This window comes from Cervus canadensis, chromosome 17, assembly GCF_019320065.1.
Source record: "Cervus canadensis isolate Bull #8, Minnesota chromosome 17, ASM1932006v1, whole genome shotgun sequence".
In the NCBI taxonomy this organism is placed as follows: Eukaryota; Metazoa; Chordata; class Mammalia; order Artiodactyla; family Cervidae; genus Cervus; species Cervus canadensis.
This window is the reverse complement of record NC_057402.1, coordinates 29,591,323-29,605,520: the sequence shown is the minus strand read 5'-3', so window position 1 is coordinate 29,605,520 and position 14,198 is coordinate 29,591,323.

Sequence of the window (14,198 nt, the reverse complement as noted above, 5' to 3'; positions counted from 1 at the left end):
TCAATAAATGATGATGAAAATATCCATATATTAGTTTAAACTTTCATGTTCTCCTTCATGTTTCTTCATCTTATGGAAATTTTGCCAATATATCCAAATGCAGAAAATTCTTCAGATCTCCAGATTATTTTCATTATCATAATTAAAAGCTTTCCCATAATATCTAAATCATTTTATTAAATCTTAATATCTATAAAGAGTAAAGGGGTCATATAGACCAAGATACCACTCCTAGGAATTGAGAAATTTTTAACATCAATGTCATTTCTCTACTTAAAAAGAAAAGTATCCGAAAATTACATGAAATTCTATTTAAAATTGTGGCACTTTTTAAAAAAAAAAAATCGATTCAGGGATTTCAACATTTTGCTTACCCAAAACTAAGCGAAAAGTTAGATTTTTATTAAACTAAAAATGTCAACATATTTTTCTGCTCTCTTATATAAAATTCACTCTAGCTTGTGAATAGCTATGCATTTCCTTTGTATTTCTTTTTGAAAAGCTGAGTGATGAGCCTTGAGACATATTTTAAATGGAAAATGTTCAAGAAAAGCACTCTAAATTTGGAAGAGTTTTCAGTGTCAAATATAAATCTTTTCTAAAGTTAAAATCATTTCTCTTATTAATGTCTTTGACTTTAATTATTTATTTTCTGTTTATGCTAATTTATTGGTTTAAAATTTCCATTTGATTCTTCGAAGACAATTCTCAATAAATGCCTATGAAATGTTCCCTCATTGCAGGAAGTTTCTTTACCATCTGAGCCACCAGGGAAGCCCCCTGTGAAAGGTTTGCTGTTATTCAGTTGCTCAGTTGGATCCACCTCTGCTGCCCCATGAATTCCAGCATGCCAGGTCCCTGTCCTTCACTATCTCCTGGAGTTTGTGCAAATTCATGTCCATTGAGTCAATGATGCCTCCAACCATCTTATTCTCTGTCCCCCACTTCTCCTCCTGCCCTCAATCTTTCCTGGCATCAGTGTCCTTTCCAATGAGTCAGCTCTTTGACATCAGGTGGCCAAAGTATTGGAGCTTCAGCTTCAGTTTCAGCATCAGTTCTTCCAATGAATATCCAGGGTTGATCTCCTGTAGGATTGATTGATTTGATCTCCTTGTTGTCCAAGGGACTCTCAAAAGTCTTTTCCAGAACCACAGTTCGAAAGCATCAATTCATTGGTGATCTGCCTTCTTTATGGTCCATCTCTCATATCTGTACATGACTACTGGAAAATGTTAATGAGTAATAAAGGCAAACTCCAAAATATAGCTTAGTCTTAATCCAAAAGAATAATCTAGTAGCACAAGAAAGTTAGTTGTCTTTACTGAATGCTAGGGCTTTGACCTAACTGCAGTATTAACAGAATCACTAGGTATGGTGAGTCCAGGACACTGACATGAGGAGACAACCATAGGTGGAATGATGGACAATACTGCCTGGTAAATCTCTTCCTTGACTAAGCTGTAGGATCCAATGGAATGACACTATAATTACATGGAAAGTAATTGTCATATATTTGCCAAGAAATTACATGGTTGACAGTACTCTCTGAAAACTGTTCTGCATTTCTAGTGCCAACAGCTATGTTAGCAGAAAATGAAATTAGAAACAACCACAGGAGGTATTTTTTTCTCATTTAGAAAACTATTTCATTTAAGCAGCAAAATGTAATTTACAAGTAAATATTATAAAACTAAAAATAAATGAAATGACTTAGAAGCACTTCTAAGAGTTATTGTTAAATATTTAGCCTAATGTTGGCTTTATGGAAAAAAACAAAGTCATTTACTACATGTCAAGCTTATTATACATCCTATTTTGAAAGTACCAGTACTATAAATCCATCTTTCCCAGGTTATTCCTTCCAGACTAATGAATGTGTCAGATTCCAAGATAGGAACAACTATATTTTTTTACAGCTTACAACTCTCTCCCCAAAATAATATGAAAGGCTTCTTTTGTGCATTGGAAGAGTTAATATTGTAGGAATAGTTTTCCATTCAGAGCTATATGTTCAAGTTCACAAATGAGTGGTTTTATGTTCTCATATTGTCAGCAGTCTTGTGTACATGACAAACTGTGAAACCAACATAAACACACACACACAAAAACAGATTTAAGTATGTTTTCAAGAATTTGTTTCAAGTTATATAATAAATTATCTTCCTTAGCCAATGCATTTAGTTAATATGTTATCATGTGATTAATATATATATATATATACACACACACATATATATACACACATACATACACATATTTCCTTTTTTGGTTAAGTCAAAACAGAGGTCAACCAGGGAAGAAATTTAATATTTAAAAAATCAACTTTTTAAAAAATGAAAAAAAAATCAACTTTTCTTGTCATATTTTTACTATATACTTTAAGCAGGAAGTTAGTTTTGCTGCAGAAAGTTTGAAATGCTTAGTACTGTGGGGAAAAAGTAGCATGTGCAAAGTATTATTTATAGTACCTAATATTTGTTAAAGAAAACAGATAGAAGATTGTATAATGTACATACATAAAATATCTGAAAGGTTACATAAAGAATTAGTAATGTTGATTACTTCTCAGAAGGATAGCAGGAAAGGGGGGAAGGGAGACACAAATTCCACAACACATTTTTTTTTTGCAACTTTAAAATTTTATTCTGTATCCATGAATTATCTACTGAAAAATAATTTTAGTGTAGGAAACAAATATGTCCTTGAGTGTAGGAAACAAATATGTAATGAAAGGATTACAAAACTGGGATCAAAGGCTCAAATTAGATGACTATAAATAAATAAATTGAAAAAAAGAGAAGACTATAGGACTACAAAATAGAAGAAAGTAATTCCTTGGATTATAAGGAAAGCTGGCACTTCTCATTTTGCAAAGTACAATGAAAAAAAGCATATCCTCTAACAGTGCGTAAGCAGTTGGAAAATGAGGACCTTGAAAAGACAGGATGTCATGTAAGATCAGACCACATGGAACAAAGATTAATATGGGACATAAAGAAGACAAGTAGCAAATGTATTAACTTAAAAGGAATAAACAAGACTAGCCCCTCCAGTACTCCCCCACACATACACACACTTGGTCTTCCTTGGTAGTGCAGTGGTAGAGAATTATTCCCCTGCCAATGCAGGAGATGCTGGTTCGATACCTGGGTCAGGAAGATTCCCTGGAGAAGGAAACAGTAACCCACTATAATATTCTTGTCTGAGAAATCCCATGGAAAAGGAGACTGGCAGGCTATCGTCCATGGGGTCACAAAAGAGTCAGATACAATTTAGTGACTAAACACCACCACCACTACCACCAACACCACCCCCCTACACACACACACACACACACACACACGCACAGATTCTATTTCTTATGTGAACTTCTTGGACATTGACTGGCCTATGAAGATATTACCAACTGTTCCTCTCACAAAGGTGAGCCCCCAGTAGCCAGTTTTGTCTACACAACACCAATTTTGGGGGGAAGAAGCCTGATAAAAATCTGATCAACCTGATTCTTTTGCCAGGAAATGTCAGATTTCAAAAGCCTAGCTGTATTTTTGCCCTTGGTTTCCATGAAATTACTCTATTTAAGCTTGTGATTCACTCTAGACCATTCTCAACTGGGATTTCAGGAAAGAATTAAGCCACAATCAACATGCTAAGGCCTTCATTTTTATATATGAATTAGGATGGAATTTGTTATATATTATCCTTGGGAAGACTGGGAAACCAGTCATTCAGATCATTTTCTGTTTGAGAGTCAAAGGAGAAGAATCCCGCTGAGGCCATGTTACACCAAAGAAGAACAGTTTTAATGTTAAAGAGGAAATTCAGAATAACTCAATTCTCTATTTCAAGTTCTCATACCCTTTGCAACGGGATATGGAGAACACAACAATACTCTTTGAAATCACACCATCTTCTCCCTTTATTTTCTGTTTCACTCCATAGTTGCTTCAATTTTTAAATCTCAAAACTATTCTGAGAAAACTTCCTTCTTGTCCACATAATTTCATCCAGTCTTACAAGCCAGAGTAGCTAGCAGTTATTTCCACTTCGGTGCTGTACTTTAAGACTGCCAAAGAACTAGGCAATGAATATCCCCAAGTGCACAGTCTGCAGGAATTGTAGTAATTCTATTATTCTAAATTATTCATGAGAACCTGCTGGTATATTTTGTTCTTTCCACATCTATTTCTCTCTCTTAATTTCGGCCCTATAACTTCTGAAACAGTTTTTTCTTTGCTTAACTTCATTTAATTCAACTTTATTTTTATTACTGAGGACAGAAAGTTTATAACCAATACACTTTATACACCTACTAAAAGTTTTGCCTTGAAAAGAGAATATTCCAGTATTTGCAAAGCTTATATTTAAGGTTTTTGTACACAAGGGAGAAAAATTTAAAAGAACATTCAACATTAACTTAATGAAATTTAAATAAAGAAATAGCAAGACATTTTTATGGTATAGTTTGGTTTAGTCACTCTCAACCAATACTTTACAATTATTCATAAAGTCCTGAGTTTTAACATATTAGATGAATATATCTTGATTATTGCTTTTTCCTGGCTTTTATCACTCAGCAAAATAATTTTGAGATGAATGTTTTTTTATATGATAGTTCATTTCTTTTTATTATTGAGTAGCACTATATTGATAAATCAGCTTATCAATTCATCTGATGAAAGATAATTGAATTTTTCCCATTTTAGCTATTCTAAAATAAACTATTATAAAAAGTATTATGAGCTTTGACATAAAAGTTTTTTAATGGGCATAGACTTTCATTCCTCTTGGATAAATGACTGGGAGTTAAATGCCTATAACATATGTTAGGTGGATGCTTAATGTTTTATGACATCACCAAACTTTTCTGAAATGATTCTACCACGATTTTTTTTTTCTATCCAAGCAATGTAGGAGACACACAGTTCCTCTAAAGTTTTTGCCAGCATTTGGTGTATGATCAGTTTTATAATTTTATCAGATCTAATAGGTGTCTCATGTTATCTCATTGCAATTTGAAATTGCATTTTTCTGATCACTAGTGATGTTGAGCATCCTTTTTGTTTATTGCCATTGGTTAAGTGTATGCTCAAATATTTTACCTATTTTTAAGCAGTTCTTTCTTATATCACTATTGAGTTGTGAGAGATCTTTGCCTTTTCTGTATAGAAACCACCCATCAGATATATACTTTGCAAGATATCAGTTTTCCACTTGTTTTTGCATTCTCCTCATAGTGTCTTTCAAATAAAAGTGCTTTTAAATTTTGATGAAACTTTTAGTGGTTGTCCTTTTGATTGTGGTAGCTCAGAAATATTTGCCTTATTTCACATATCATGAAGATTTTTCTATGATTTCTTCTAGGAGTTTTATAACATTTGGTCTTATATTTAGGTCTATAATCTATTTTGAGTTACATTTTACATAATATAAAAGGCATCAATCAACTGGGTTATTTTGCATATTTATATACAATTATTCCACACCATTCTCTTTTTAAAGCTGCTATCTCCCCACAAAATTGTTTTTCACTTTTGTCAAAATTAATTTGCACATATTTGTGTAGGTCTATTTCTGAATTCTCTATTCTATTCCATTGATGTATTTCTCTATATGAATTCCAAACTACACCTGCTGATTACTCACCATCACAATAAGTCTTGAAATCAAGTAATACATCTTGCTATTTGCTATCTCTTTGTACCTTCTGTTGTTTGTTTCAAGTTGTCTATTTTCCTGACAACTTTTGGACTAAGTATTCTTTACAATTCTAACTTATAATTTCTCCTTTGTTGGCTACTAGTGTAAAAACTTTGCAACACTGTATTTCTTCCTAGTCTTTTTTGCTATTTGTTTTATATGAAAAGTGTTTTATTTTAGGCACTTTGGGTGGGGGTTTTCAAGGTGGCACAATGATAAAGAATTTGCCTGCAAATCTAGGAGATGCAGGAGATATGGGTTCAATCCCTGGGTTGGGGATATCCCCTAGATATGGGAAATGGCAACCCACTCAAGTATTCTAGCCTGGAAAATTCCGTGGACAGAGGAACTTGGTGGGCTATAGCCTAAGTGGGCTCAAAGAGTCAGACACAGCTAAGCATATCATATGCATTTCTTACTAATACATTATTCTGTTTGTTTAAAAACATGATCTTTTTAGCAGCTTTGTTTTTTGTTTTTAGTTGCTAAGTCATGTCTGACTCTTTTGTGACTCTTCTGTACTGTAGCCAGCCAGGCTCTCTTGCCTGGATTTCCCAGGCAAGAATACTGGAGTAGGTTGCTATCTCCTCCTCCAGGGGATCTTCCCAACCCAGGAATGGAACCCATGTCTTCAACATTGCAGGTGGATTATTTACTCCTGAGCCATCAGGGAAGCCCTTTAAACGACTTTATTGAGAGATAATTCACAATCCATACTGTTAACCCCTTTAAAGTGTACAATTGGATATTTTCAGTGTACTAGAAGTACTGTATCACCATCACTGCAATTTAATTTTAGAACAATTTAAGTAAGGAAGTAAGTGTTAGTCACTTAGTCGTGTCCAACTCTTTGCAGCCCCATGGACTGTACCCACCAGGCTCCTCTGTCCATTGGATTCTCCAGGCAAGAATGCTGGAGTGGGTTGCCACTCCCTTCTCCAGAGGATCCTCTCAACCCAAGAATCAAACCCAGGTCTCCTGGATTGCAGATGGATTCTCTAACATGTGAACCAGGAGAAAAGCCCTTCTTAAGAAACCCAGACACAGTAGCTGTCACATCCCATCTCTCTCCTGAGGCCCAAGCAAGTCATATTCTGTCTCTATAGATTCACCTGTTATAGACAATTCATATAAATGAAATAATACAATAACCAGTGTTTTGTGACTGGCTTTCTTCACTTAGTACAATGTTTTCAAAGTTCATCCATGTTGCAGCATGTATCAGCACTTCATTTCTTTTTATTGCCAAATAGTATGCAATTATATGAATATACTATATTATTTTCGTCCATTCAGTTGTTTCCACCTTTTAACTATTATGAATAATGCTTCAAGAAACATTTGTTTATACGTGTACATTCACATCCATTCATGTGGATGTATGTTTTCATTTTTTTTCATTTCAATAGAAATGTACTCATTTCTTTTGGGTAGAAATGGAATTTCTGGGTAATTAGATAACTCCATGCTTAATCTCTTAAGTGGTTGCTAAACTCTTTTCCAAAGTGGTTACACCATTTTATATTCCCACCAGCAATGTATAAGGCTCTCAGTTTCTCCATATCCTTGCCAACATTTATTACCTGTCTTTTTCATTTTTGCCATCCTGTGCTGTGTTCAGCCACTTCAGTTGTGCCTACTTTTTGCAACCTATGAGCTATAGCCCACCAGGCTCCTCTGTCAGTGGGATTCTCCAAGAAAGAATCCTGGAGCAGGTTGCTGTACCCTCCTCAGGGGATCTTCCCAACCCAGGAATTGAACCCATATCTCCAGTGTCTCCTGATATGTAGGCAGTCTTTACCCACTGAGCCACCTGGAAGCCATCCTAATGAATGTAAAGTAGGATCTCTTTATTGTTTTGTTTGCATTTTCTCTAGTGACTAATACATTTTCACATCTTCTCATATAATTATTGGCCATTTGCTCATCTTCTTTAATGAAATGTCCATTCAAATACTTTGCTCATTTTAATTGGGTTATTTGTCTTTTTATTGTAGAGTTATACTAGTGCTTAATGTGTTCTGGATACAAGTTCCTTAACAGGTTTGAAAATCAATGTCTATTTAAAATAAACTCAAATGGGTTTTGATAATGATGCATTGAATCCATAGTTTAATTGGGGGAATATTTCCATTCCAAGAGTACCAAGTTTTCACTCAAAAAACATGAAATGTCTTACTTAATTTTTGGTAATGATGTTTTATAATTTTCAATGTACATGCTTTGCACTTCTTTTGTTAAATTTAGACTTAAGTATTTTATTCTTTTTGATGCTATTATAAATGGAATCACTTTAATTTTACTTTCAGAACATTTATCCCTATTTTATAGAAATGCAATTGATTTTTTATATATATTGATCTATATACTACAGTCTCACTAACTTCTTTTTTAGTTACAATAGTGTGTGTATGTCTCTGTGTTATTTTTCAAGATGATCTATATTACAAGACCATGCCATCTGTAATGATAGTTTACTTTTTCTTTTACAATCTATATGCTATTTATTTTATTATTTTGCCTAATTACCCTAGCTAGGATATTCAGTACAGTGTTAAATAGAAATGGCAAGAACAGACTTCCTGTCTTGTTCTTGATCTTAACAGTAAAGCATTGTCTTCCACCATTAAATATATTAGCTGTGGACTTTTGTAGATGGCCTACTTTTGTATATGACTGAGGAAAGTCTCTTCTCTTCCTAGGTTGTTTGACAGTTTTATCATGAAAATGTGCTGAATTTTTTCCAAGTATTTTCTGCATATACTTCTGGTGACCCTTGAACAGCTCAAGGGTTAGGGGTGCTAAACATCTGTGCAATCAAAAATCTGCATGTAATTTCACAGTTGCCCTCCATCTCTAGGGTTCTGCGTCAATGGATTCAACAGTGTTGTCTCTTATGTAGCATGACAGTATGCATTTATTTTAAAAAAATCTGCATATAAGTGGACCTCTGCCGTCAAACCTGAATTTAAATGATGGTATGGATTTTAGCCTTTACTTAATTAGAATGGTGTACTATACTAATTGATTTTCAGATGCTAAACAAAGCTACCATTCCTGAGATATACATGGTCATAATGCATAACTTTTTCTATATTTTACTGGATTCAATTTGATAGTGTTTTCTGAGGCATTTTGAATGTATTTTAACATTCATAAGGGATATTAGACTGTGGTTTCCTTTTCTTATGATGTCCTTGGTTTTAGTATACTGATAAAAATGGCATTAAATGGTAAGTTAGAAAACATTCCTCTTTTTTAACATTCTGCAAGAGTACATGAAGGATCGATATTAATTCTTCAAATGTTTGTTAGAAATCATCAGTGAAATGATCTGAGCCTGGGCTTTTCTTGTGGGGAGACTTTAAATTAGTATTTTTATCTTGACATTTACGGTAGGAGTGTTAATATTTTACTTTTTAGTTCTTATTTTATACTGGAGTATAGTTGATTAGCAATTTTATGTTAGTTTCAGTATACAGCAAAGTGATTCACTTATACCTACACATATATCTACAGAGAGGTGGGATGGAGGGGAGGGAGGTAGGCTTAAGAGGGAGAGGATATGTGTATATGTATATAGATGATTCACTTTGTTATGCAACAGTAACTAATACAACATAGCAAAGCAATTATACTCCAATAATGATTTTTTTTTAAGTCTACAAATAAATGCTGGAGACAATACGGAGAATAAGGAACCCTTCTGTACTGTCGGTGGGAATGCAAATGGGTATAGCACCTATGGAGAAGAGTGTGAATGTTCCTCAAAAAATTAAAAATATAGCTACCGTATGATTCAGCAATCCCACTCCTGGGCACATATCCAGAGAAAACCATAACTTGAAAAGATGCATGCACCCCAGTGTTCACTGTAGCACTATTTACAGTAACCAAGACCTGGAAGTGACCTAAATGTCCATCAACAGATGATGGATAAATATGATATATAACAGGATATCTATACAATGGAATATTATTCACCCATTAAAAAGAATGAAATAATGCTATGTGCAGCAATATGGATGGACCCAAAGATTATCAAAGTGAAACAAGCCAGGCAGAGAAAGACAAACAGCAAATGATACTGCTTACTTGTGGAATCTCAGTTTACATTTTAAACTTCTTTAAAAAGCCTTACTAAACCCAGAAGAACTGAAAGGATCTCATGGAGATATTTGTACAACGATGTTCATAGCAGCATTTTTCACATTAGCCAAGAGGTAGAAGCAATTCAAGTATTCATCATAAGAAAGAATGAATAAACAAAATGTGTTCCATAAATACTATGGTATATTATTCAGCCTTAAAAAAAAGGAAGAGAATTCTGAGACATGTTACAACATGGGTGAGACTTGAGGACATTATGCTAAGTGTATACATCAGTTCAGTCCCTCAGTCGTGTCTGACTCTCTGCAACCCCATGGACTACACCCTTGCCAGGCCTCCTTGACCATCACTAACTCCTGGAATTTACCCAAACTCATACCCATTGAGTTGGTGATGCCATCCAACCATCTCATCCTCTGTCATCCCCTTCTCCTCCCACCTTCAATCTTTCCCAGCATCAGGGTCTTTACAAATTAGTCAGCTCTTTGTATCAGGTGGCCAAAGTATTGGAGTTTCAGCTTCAGCATCAGTCCTTAGAATGAACACCCAGGACTGATCTCCTTTAGGATGGACTGGTTGGATCTCCTTGCAGTCCAAGGGACTCAAGAGTCTTCTCCAACACCACAGTTCAAAAGCATTAATTCTTCACTGCTCAGCTTTCTTTAGAGTCCAACTCTCACATCCATAAATGACCACTGTAAAAACCATAGACTTGACTAGATGGAACTTTGTTGGCAATGTAATGTCTCTGCTTTTTAATGTGCTGTCTAGGTTGCTCATAACTTTCCTTCCAAGGAGTAAGCATCTTTTAATTTCATGGCTGCAGTCACCATCTGCAGTGATTTTGGAGCCACAAACCATAAAGTCTGCCACTGTTTCCACTGTTTCCCCATCTATTTGCCATGAAGTGACGGGACAAGATGCCTTGATCTCTTTTCTGAATGTTGAGCTTTAAGCCAACTTTTTCACTCTCCTCTTTCACTTTCATCAAGAGGCTCTTTAGCTCCTCTTCACTTTCTGCCAGAAGGGTGGTGTCATCTGCATATCTGAGGTTATTGATATTTCTCCCAGGGACCCCACAGAGACTGAGACAGAACTGTGTTTGAGTGTCTCCTGTGGAGGTACGGGTCAGAAGTGGACTGCCAGGGGCTCTGGGTGCAGCCGACTTGGGTATGGCATAAGCCCTCTTGGAGGAGGTCGCCATGAACCCCACCATAAAGCTGCCAGAACTTACACAGGACTGGGAAACAGACACTTGGAGGGCACAAAGAGAGCCTTGTGCACCAGCACCCAGGAGAAAGGAGCAGTGACCCCACAAGAGACTGACCCAGACTTGCCTGTGAGTGTCCAGGAGTCTTCAGCAGAGGTGGGTCAGCGGTGGCCTGCTGCAGGGTTGGGGGCACTGAGTGTAGCAGCGCATGCCTGGGACCTTTTGAAGGAGGTCAGCATTATCTTCATTACCTCCACCAGAGTTTGGCCCCAGGTAAATAAGGAGGGAACACAGCCCCGCCCATCAACAGAAAATTGGATTAAAGATTTACTGAGCATGGCCCTGCCCATCAGAACAAGACCCAGTTTCCCCCTGAGTCAGTTTCTTCCATCAAGAAGCTTCCATAAACCTCTTATCCTTTTCCATCAGAGGGCAGACAGATTGAAAACCACAATCACAGAAAGCTAACCAAACTAATCACATGGACCACAACCTTGTCTAACTCAATGAAACTATGAGCCATGCCATGTAGGACCACCCAAGATGGATGGATCATGGTGGAGAGTTCTGACAAAATGTAGTCCTCTGGAGAAGGGAATGGGAAACCACTTCAGTATTCTTGCCTTGAGAACCCCATGGAGAGTATGAAAAGGCATGTATGGGAAAAAAAGTGTAATAAGCCAATCATAAAAGGATAAATCCTGCATGGTTTGACTAGATTTAACTAGAGTGGTCAAACTCATAGAAATAGAAAGTAGAATAGTGGGAAATAGGAGTTATTATTTAATAAATACAGGGTTTCAGTTTCATAGGAGGAAAAGATTCTGGAAACTGGTTGTACAACATTATGAATATATTTAACACTTCTGAACGATATACTTAAAATGGTTATGATAGTATATTTATGTTACATGCATTCTATCACAATTAAAATAAAGAAAAATACAAAGATTTATTACATCCTTCATGATCTTACCTAGCTTATCTCTACAGCTTCAGCTTCATTTCTAACCAATTCTGGGATCCTTCCCTGAATCTTATATGCCAACCTTATGCCAATCTTATATGCCAAAGCAAAAACAATACCCAGCTGGGGATGTGACTGGTAATGGAAGCAAGGTCTGATGTTGCAAAGAGCAATATTGCATAGGAACTTGGAATGTTAGGTCCATGAATCAAGGCAAATTGGAAGAGAACAAACAGGAGATGGCAAGAGTGAACATCTACATGTTAGGAATCAGCGAACTAAAATGGACTGGGATGGGTGAATTTAACTCAGATAACCATTATATTTACTACTGTGGGCAAGAATCCCTTACAAGAAATAGAGTAGCCATCATAGTCAACAAGAGAGTCTAAAATGCAGTACTTGGATGCAATCTCAAAAACGACAGAATGATCTCTGTTTGTTTCCAAGGCAAACCATTCATTATCATGGTAATCTAAGTCTATGCCCCAACAAGTAATGCTGAAGAAGCTGAAGTTTAATGGTTCTATGAAGACTTCCAAGACCTTCTAGAACTAACACCCAAAAAAGATGTCCTTTTCATTACAGGGGACTGGAATGCAAAAGTAGGAAGTCAAGAAATACCTGGAGTAACAGGTAAATCAGGGCTTGGAGTACAGAGTGAAGCAGGCAAAGGCTAATAGAGTTCTGCCAAGAGAACGCACTGGTCATAGCAAACACCCTCTTCCAACAACACAAGAGAAGACTCTACACATGGACATCACAGATGGTCAACACTGAAATCAGATTGATTATATTTTTTGCAGCCAAAGATGGAGAAGCTCTATACAGTCAGCAAAAACAAGACTAAGCTGACTGTGGCTCAGATGATGAACTCCTTCTTGCCAAATTCAGACTTAAATTGAAGAAAGTAGGGAAAAACCACTAGACCATTCAGGTATGATCTAAATCAAATACCTAACGATTATACAGTAGAAGTGAGAAACAGATTTAAGGGACTAGATCTGATAGACAGAGAGCCTGATGAACTAAGGACAGAGGTTCGTGACATTGTACAGGACACAGGAAGCAAGACCATGACCAAGAAAAAGAAATGCAAAAAAAGCAAAATGGCTGTATGAGGAGGCCTTACAAGTAGCTGTGAAAAGAAGAGAAGTGAAAGGCAAAGGAGAGAAAAAGATCAGCCCATTAGAATGCAGTTCCAAAGAATGGCAAGGAGAGATAAGAAAGCCTTCTTCAGTGATCAGTGCAAAGAAACAGAGGGAAACAATAGAATGGGAAAGACTAGAGATCTCTTCAAGAAAATTAGAGATACGAAGGGAACATTTCATGCAAAGATGGGCTCAATAAAGGACAGAAGTGGTAGGGACCTACCAGAAGCAGAAGATAGTAAGAAGAGGTGACAAGAATACGCAGAAGAACTGTACAAAAAAGATCTTCACGAATCAGATAATCATGATGATGTGATCACTAACCTAGAGCCAGACATCCTGGAATGTGAAGTCAAGTGGGCCTTAGGAAGCATAACTACTAACAAAGCTAATGGAGGTGATAGAATTCCAATTAAGCTATTTCAAATCCTAAAAGATGATGCTCTGAAAGTGCTGCACTCAATATGCCAGCAAACTTGGAAAACTCAGCCGTGGCCACAGAACTGGAAAAGGTCAGTTTTCTTTCCAATCCCAAAGAAAGGTATTGCCAAAGAATGCTCAAACTACCACACAATTGCACTCATCTCACACACCAGTAAAGTAATGCTCATAATTCTCCAAGCCAGGCTTCAGCAATACGTGAACTGTGAAATTCCAGATGTTCAAGCTGGTTTTAGAAAAGGCAGAGGAACCAGAGATCAAATTGTCAACATCTGCTGGATCATTGAAAAAGCAAGAGTCCCAGAAAAACATCTATTTCTTCTTTATTGACAATGCCAAAGCCTTTGACTGTGTGGATCACAATAAACCGTGGAAAATTCTTCAAGAGATGGAAATACCAGACCACCTGGCCTGCCTTTTTAGAAACCTGTATGCAGGTCAGGAAGCAACAGTTAGAACTGGACATGGAACAACAGACTGGTTCCAAATAGGAAAATGAGTAAGTCAAGGCTGTATCAGAGAAGGCAATGGCAACCCACTCCAGTACTCTTGCCTGTAAAAATCCCATGGACAGAGAAGTCTAGTAGGCTGCAGTCCATGGGGTCACTGAGTCGGAAAC